The following is a 6,837-nucleotide window of genomic DNA, read 5'->3' on the forward strand; positions in this document are numbered from 1 at the left end:
ACCACTTCCAGAGCCAGTCAGGCCCAGTATCATTCTGTCAGCTACACCATGCTTTCCACGAGTGATTGCCTGCAAGCTGGAGAGAGAGAAACTGGTGGATCAAGGCTGTATTCGTTCATTCACATATATGCACCATCGTAAGACTCCTGAGAAAGAAGTATTAATTATTCCTAAAAATGTATATACATTTTTACCTTTAGATAACAAAAATATATTCAGATGGTAGACTACTAGAATTTTGGATTTTCCCTTTAAAATTATGACTTTGTAGAGCTTTGAGGGTTTTTGTTGAGTTGATGTTTACAATTTCCCTTATTGTTTTTCCTCTAGGATTCTTTGTATGTAAGTTAAGGATATCAGATATGTAAAAAATGTATAAATATGACTTACTAAGCAAAGGTATATCTTTAAATGTGAATGAATTTTTCTTTGTTTTTTTATTTCTAATATGCCTGGCTACTGCTGCTGCTAAGTCGCTTCAGTCGTGTCCGACTCTGTGCAACCCCAAAGACGACAGCCCACTAAGCTCCCTCATCCCTGGGATTCTCCAGGCAAGAACACTGGTGTGGGTTGCCATTTCCTTCTCCATCAAATATGCCTTATTGTGTAACAATTTTAAACATTTGATGAAGAGCATTTCTAGCAATCCAAGTAACTGGAAATTGCTATTTGTGATAATTTTAATACTGTTTAACAACTCAGGAAATGGTACTTTCTTAGAGTTTAATATCATTTTCTTTGCTGGAGAGGCAAACTTTGCAATTAGAAATATATCTTAGTTTGACTTGATTGTTTTGGTACTGAATATTTGTAAGACATTCTTCAAAAATGCAGCTGTTTTTGGCATATTTGAAGAAATAATCTAAAATATTTTGTGCAATTCACAGCCTTATGGTACTTTAACATGACAAATGTTGAAAAGTATATTTGTTAAAATGATTAACACAAAAAAAAGAAAGAAAAGAGTCAAAGATTAATACTTTAAAATTACATCACATACTTTTTTTGACAAAAGAGAAAAATGCACGCCTATATCGATGGCAGTAATGAATAACATTATACTTTCTGTTTTCCAGCCTTCTGCACATCTGTCAATGACTTTGTCAAAATTATCTTGCATATTCATGTTCGAGAAATATCTTAGGCAGATTTGTTAACTTATCTTTGATCATAACTGACCAATGAATATTTTTATTAGGAAATTTTTTTTCTCGAATGAAAAAACAGATGCACAAATAGTTAGGGAAAGCCTTAACCATAAGGATAAATTTGGCAAATTTTGAAAAAATCCATGTCACATTAAATGGGAACCATAGTCCAGTTGACATGTGTTTCTTCAGGACTGATTCTAGCAGCTTTCAAATATCTCCTCAATTGAAAAATTTTCGATAAATAAAAAGTCCAAATGATCACATAGAACTAGACTACCAATGTTTATTTCAAACCCACAGTTTAAATGAAGGACAGTACAACAGGTATTCCAGACACAACTTTCCTCTGAAGTGAACACAAACCATTCTGAGTCCACATGACCGCGGTTAGCTGGTTTCCGGTGTGCTGGGCGTGGTGCTGAGCAACTGGGAATTCTCTCAAGTAACTTCCAAATGGAATACAATGCCCCTTAAAGGATAAGTTATTAAAATGTGCTAATTTGAAACTTACATATGTATTATGAAAAGTCAACAGCAACTGAAGCAATGGTTGAGGTCTTAAACCACAAGAAGAATTTTGCGGGAGGGCGTCACTTAGAACTGCTGGTACACAGCGATAATAAAAAGCAGACGGACTTTTATTTTTTTTATTTTTTTTAATTTTAAAATCTTTAATTCTTACATGCGTTCCCAAACATGAACTCCCCTCCCACCTCCCTCCCCATAACATCTCTCTGGGTCATCTCCATGCACCAGCCCCAAGCATGCTGTATCCTGCATCAGACATAGACTGGCGATTCAATTCTTACATGACAGTATACATGTTAGAATGCCATTCTCCCAAATCATCCCACCCTCTCCCTCTGAGTCCAAAAGTCCGTTATATACATCTGTGTCTTTTTTCCTGTCTTGCATACAGGGTTGTCATTGCCATCTTTCTAAATTCCATATATATGTGTTAGTATACTGTATTGGTGTTTTTCTTTCTGGCTTACTTCACTCTGTATAATCGGCTCCAGTTTCATCCATCTCATCAGAACTGATTCAAATGAATTCTTTTTAACGGCTGAGTAATACTCCATTGTGTATATGTACCACAGCTTTCTTATCCATTCATCTGCTGATGGACATCTAGGTTGTTTCCATGTCCTGGCTATTATAAACAGTGCTGCGATGAACATTGGGGTACATGTGTCTCTTTCAATTCTGGTTTCCTCGGTGTGTATGCCCAGCAGTGGGATTGCTGGGTCATAAGGTAGTTCTATTTGCAATTTTTTAAGGAATCTCCACACTGTTCTCCATAGTGGCTGTACTAGTTTGCATTCCCACCAACAGTGTAGGAGGGTTCCCTTTTCTCCACACCCTCTCCAGCATTTATTGCTTGCAGATTTTTGGATCGCAGCCATTCTGACTGGTGTGAAGTGGTACCTCATTGTGGTTTTGATTTGCATTTCTCTAATAATGAGTAATGTTGAGCATCTTTTCATGTGTTTGTTAGCCATCCGTATGTCTTCTTTGGAGAAATGTCTATTTAGTTCTTTGGCCCATTTTTTGATTGGGTCGTTTATTTTTCTGGAATTGAGCTGCATAAGTTGCTTGTATATTTTTGAGATTAGTTGTCAGTTGCTTCATTTGCTATTATTTTCTCCCATTCAGAAGGCTGTCTTTTCACCTTGCTTATATTTTCCTTTGTTGTGCAGAAGCTTTTAATTTTAATTAGATCCCATTTGTTTATTTTTGCTTTTATTTCCAGAATTCTGGGAGGTGGATCATAGAGGATCCAAAGCAGACAGACTTTTAGTGGTTTCTGATTGTTTTAGTTTGTTACTGAGGATACCCCCTCTTGCCTACATCAGGGCGCACGCTCCTACCACCCCACCCTCAGCACACCCTCCTTGCTACCAACTCTGTGTGTGTCCCCATGCGGCTCTTACCTTGATGACGGGTGTATCTGTGTCGTGACTTCTTTGCTGTCTTTCCTCCAGTAACCTGTCTGCTCTGTGTGGTGGTCGCTGCTCTGCTCACGCTTTGCACCCCAGCTCCCAGCAGAGTACCCGGCACCTACTAGGTCCACAGTACGTATCTGTTGAATAAGTGCAGGTGAAAAACTTGGCACACAGTATGCACTCACTAAAGGAGCTGTCATCACTGTTATCTGCAGCATGTTCATAGTCTGATATGTAAGGAACATTGGAATGCCTCCACATTTAAATCGGCAAAATGCTGCCTAAATTTTGAAGCATGAATTTATATCTTTCCCAAAGATCATTCCTGAAGGTCGGCAGTCCTATCTCATTCATTTCTGGGGTCCCTTGAACCCCAGTAGAGGACCTGGCACAAAACAGGGGCCAGTAAATATTCAATAACCAGAGTTTACTGAGCATGTACCCATCAGGAGTACATGGTTCCTCCAGGGTGTGTATGAGCACATTCATTTTACAGATGAGGAAAGTGAAATCCAGAAAGACTCGATGACTTGCCCAAGATAGATCACAGAACCAGTCAGTGCAGACAGCTTTTTAGTTTTTTTTGGTCTGCCCCAGGGCATGGCATGTTACTGAGGATATCCCTCTTGGGATTTCAGTTCCCAAAGATAAGAGAGATAGAACCCAAGTCCCCTGCATTGAAATTGGGGAGTCTTAAACACTGGACCACCAGGGAAGCCCTCAGATGAGCTTTAATCCAGGTCTGCAGGGGTTCCAAAGCCCCTCAGATCTTTCCAGGACTCCAAGCTGCTCCCCCACGTTGGGTGTTGGGGAGATGACTCCAGTTCAGGGTGGGACTGGGTGAGGGTGGGGAGGCTGTCCTTGGGCCTGTTTCCTTAGGCTGGGGAACCTGGGCTTCGGGTTAGGCACGTGTCAGGCTCCTAGACTGATGCAGCGTGGTCAGCACCTGTGCACTTGCATGGGGTTGAAGCGCCCAGGTGTGGAGGGGAGGCCTGGGGTTGGGGGTGGCAGCCATGAGTTCCAGGGCAGGCAAGCTCCCACCACCAAGAGCCATTCAGCCTGCAAGGCAGGGAATGTCTCCAAGCGGTGAATGCCTGGTGAGGAGAGCATCCTCGTGGGGATGAGAACCAGTGACTCGGGCTGGCCCAGGGCTGGGCCCCGGCAAGCTGGGCACAGGAGGTGCTCTGCCAGCGGCAGCGTCTTCTATTCCACCCTCAAGTTCTCTTCCCAGCCACTCCCTCTTACAATCCAGGAGGAGCACGGTTCACTGCGGGGGGCCTTGCAGGGAGGGGGCGCTGCACACCCGACAGGGCACCTCCAGGACCCCGATGATGCTACCGCGGTCCAGCCTCCAGGTCGCGCTGGATGCAAGCGCTCCCGAGGCTCCTTGCAGAAGGATGTCCCGGCGGCCACACCGCTGCGCTGATCGCTCCCCGGGCAGCCGCCCTGTGAACGAGGCCCCCGCGCAGGCAGAGGCCTGAGCGGGAACGGGCCTGCGGCCGCGGGCGGCTGGAGAGAGGAGGACGGATCGGGGACCCGGGTGGTCTGGGTCTGGGTGTCTCGGGCGATGTCCCGGCGCCGCCACGTGGCTGTGCTTGGCCTTGCCGCGCCTGCTCCGAAAGGGGCGGCCGGCGAAGGCGCAGGGGCTTGCGCCTGGGCCAGTTTGGACCCCTGGGCTGTGAAGGTGTGACTAACCTCCCGCCCCTGTTCCTGTCTTTGGAGGGAAAACCAAGGCTTGAGGGACCCTGAGGCCTAGGGCAGCGGGAAAGGCGGGGAAGGACGTGCCGAGAGGGGCCAGTCCAGGGAGGTGGGGATGAGGGTGAGGACCTTTCCCGAAGCCCAGGAGGAGAAAACCCCTCCAGTCTCCACACCGCGGCTTTCTTTACGCCGCCTTTCCAGATGTTCACCCGTGGTCAGAAGTGCCGATAGCATCATCCCCTCTCTCCTGATTATCGAGGACAGATGACGCCAGCTGGCGGTCGGGGGGGACCTGGAACCTGAGTGCCCGTCGCAGAGAGGAGCTTCTCGGGCCAGACCTGCTCATCCTGGGGCCTCCGGCTTCCCCGCAGCTCACCCGTGAGCCGTGCAGTGTCTGTCTTTCGCCTTGAGACCCCTCCAGGCCCGGCAACCAAGTGCAGCAGACAGGGGCATGGGGAACTCTGGGCCCCTCGGGATTCCCCAGGAGGCCCCAGGACCCTCACCAGCAGTGTCCAAGGCCGCGCTGGTCCCTGTTGGAGGGAGAGGACTGTCTGGGCATGGCCCTGAGAGGGGTCACACAGCCAAGAGGTGGCAGAACTATCGCTGGAACACAGGTCTTCTGGATCTGAATACCACATCCCCAGATCCACCCTGGGTGATGGGAGGGGCGGCCATGGGGGATGTGGCTCCAATAAGAGTATGTGGAGGGCAGGGAGGGGGGAGGTGGCAAGGAGTAGGTCTCTCAGCAGGAACCCAGGAGCAGGTGACCTCCAGGGATCCAGGCCGTGCCAGCAAGGCCTCTGGGCGGGTGGGGGCGGGGCGTGGGGGTGGCGGCGGCCGAGGGACACTTCGCTGGGGAGGGGGGGAGGGGTGCATCAGGGAGAGGGAGGTCCAGGCAGGGATGCAGACAGTCACCTCCCAGCGCTGTCCCCCTCCCTGGCGTCACTGCACCCTCACAGCGCTCTCTGCTTTGCTTTAATTGCACTTAGCGCTTCCCCGGTGGCTCAGTCAGTAGAGTCTGCCTGCAGTGCAGGAGACCCAGGGTCAATTCCTGGGTCAGGAAGATCCCCTGGAAAAGGGCCTGGCAACCCGCTCCAGTATTCTTGCCTGGAGAACCCCGTGGACAGAGGAGCCCTGTGGGCTGCAGTCCAAAGCGTCGGAGCGGACGGAGAGACTAACACACACCTAACACACATACATTTAAAACTATTTGCAGCACACAGAAAAGTGCAGAAAATGATACAACAATTGCCTCTAACCCTCCAACAAGTTAATTTTGTTTGAAATATTTCATTTTTTTCAGAATATATATAATTTTTTTCACCCTTGGCCTCCCTCTTTCTCCCTTCCCTTAAGTCTTTTTTCACTACTGAACACACTTTAAAGTTTTTATCAAATAGCTATCTATCCATAAATAATAAGTGGTATTGTTTTGTGTTCTAAAATTCTACATAAATGGTATCATAACATTAAATATCATTTTGCAAATTGCTTTATCTCAACATTGTGCTTTTGAGGTCTATCAGGGCTGATCTATGCAGATCTAATCCACTCATTGAAACCGCTGCATGTCTTTTATCTGATGCCAACCACAATTTCGGAGAAGGCAGTGGCAACCCACTCCAGTACTCTTGCCTGGAAAATCCCATGGACGGGGGAGCCTGGTGGGCTGCAGTCCATGGGGTCACTAAGAGTTGGGGGCACGACTGAGTGACTTCATTTTCACTTTTCACTTTCTTGCATTGGAGAAGGAAATGGCAACCCACTCCATTGTTCTTACCTGGAGAATCGCGGGGATGGGGGAGCCTGGTGGGCTGTCGTCTATGGGGTCGCACAGAGTCAGACACGACTGGAGCGACTCAGCAGCAGCAGCAGCAGCAACCACAATTTATCTCCCCTCCTGCTAAAAATAATATTTCATGATTATGATCCATAGGCACACAGAACTTTCTTGAACATGTCTCCTTGGACATGCACAGAAGAGTTTCTCGGCAGTTGTCAGCCAGAAGTGGAAATTCTGGGTCATAATGTTTATACATCTT

Source organism: Capra hircus, chromosome 23 (genome assembly GCF_001704415.2).
Source record: "Capra hircus breed San Clemente chromosome 23, ASM170441v1, whole genome shotgun sequence".
NCBI classification, from domain to species: Eukaryota; Metazoa; Chordata; class Mammalia; order Artiodactyla; family Bovidae; genus Capra; species Capra hircus.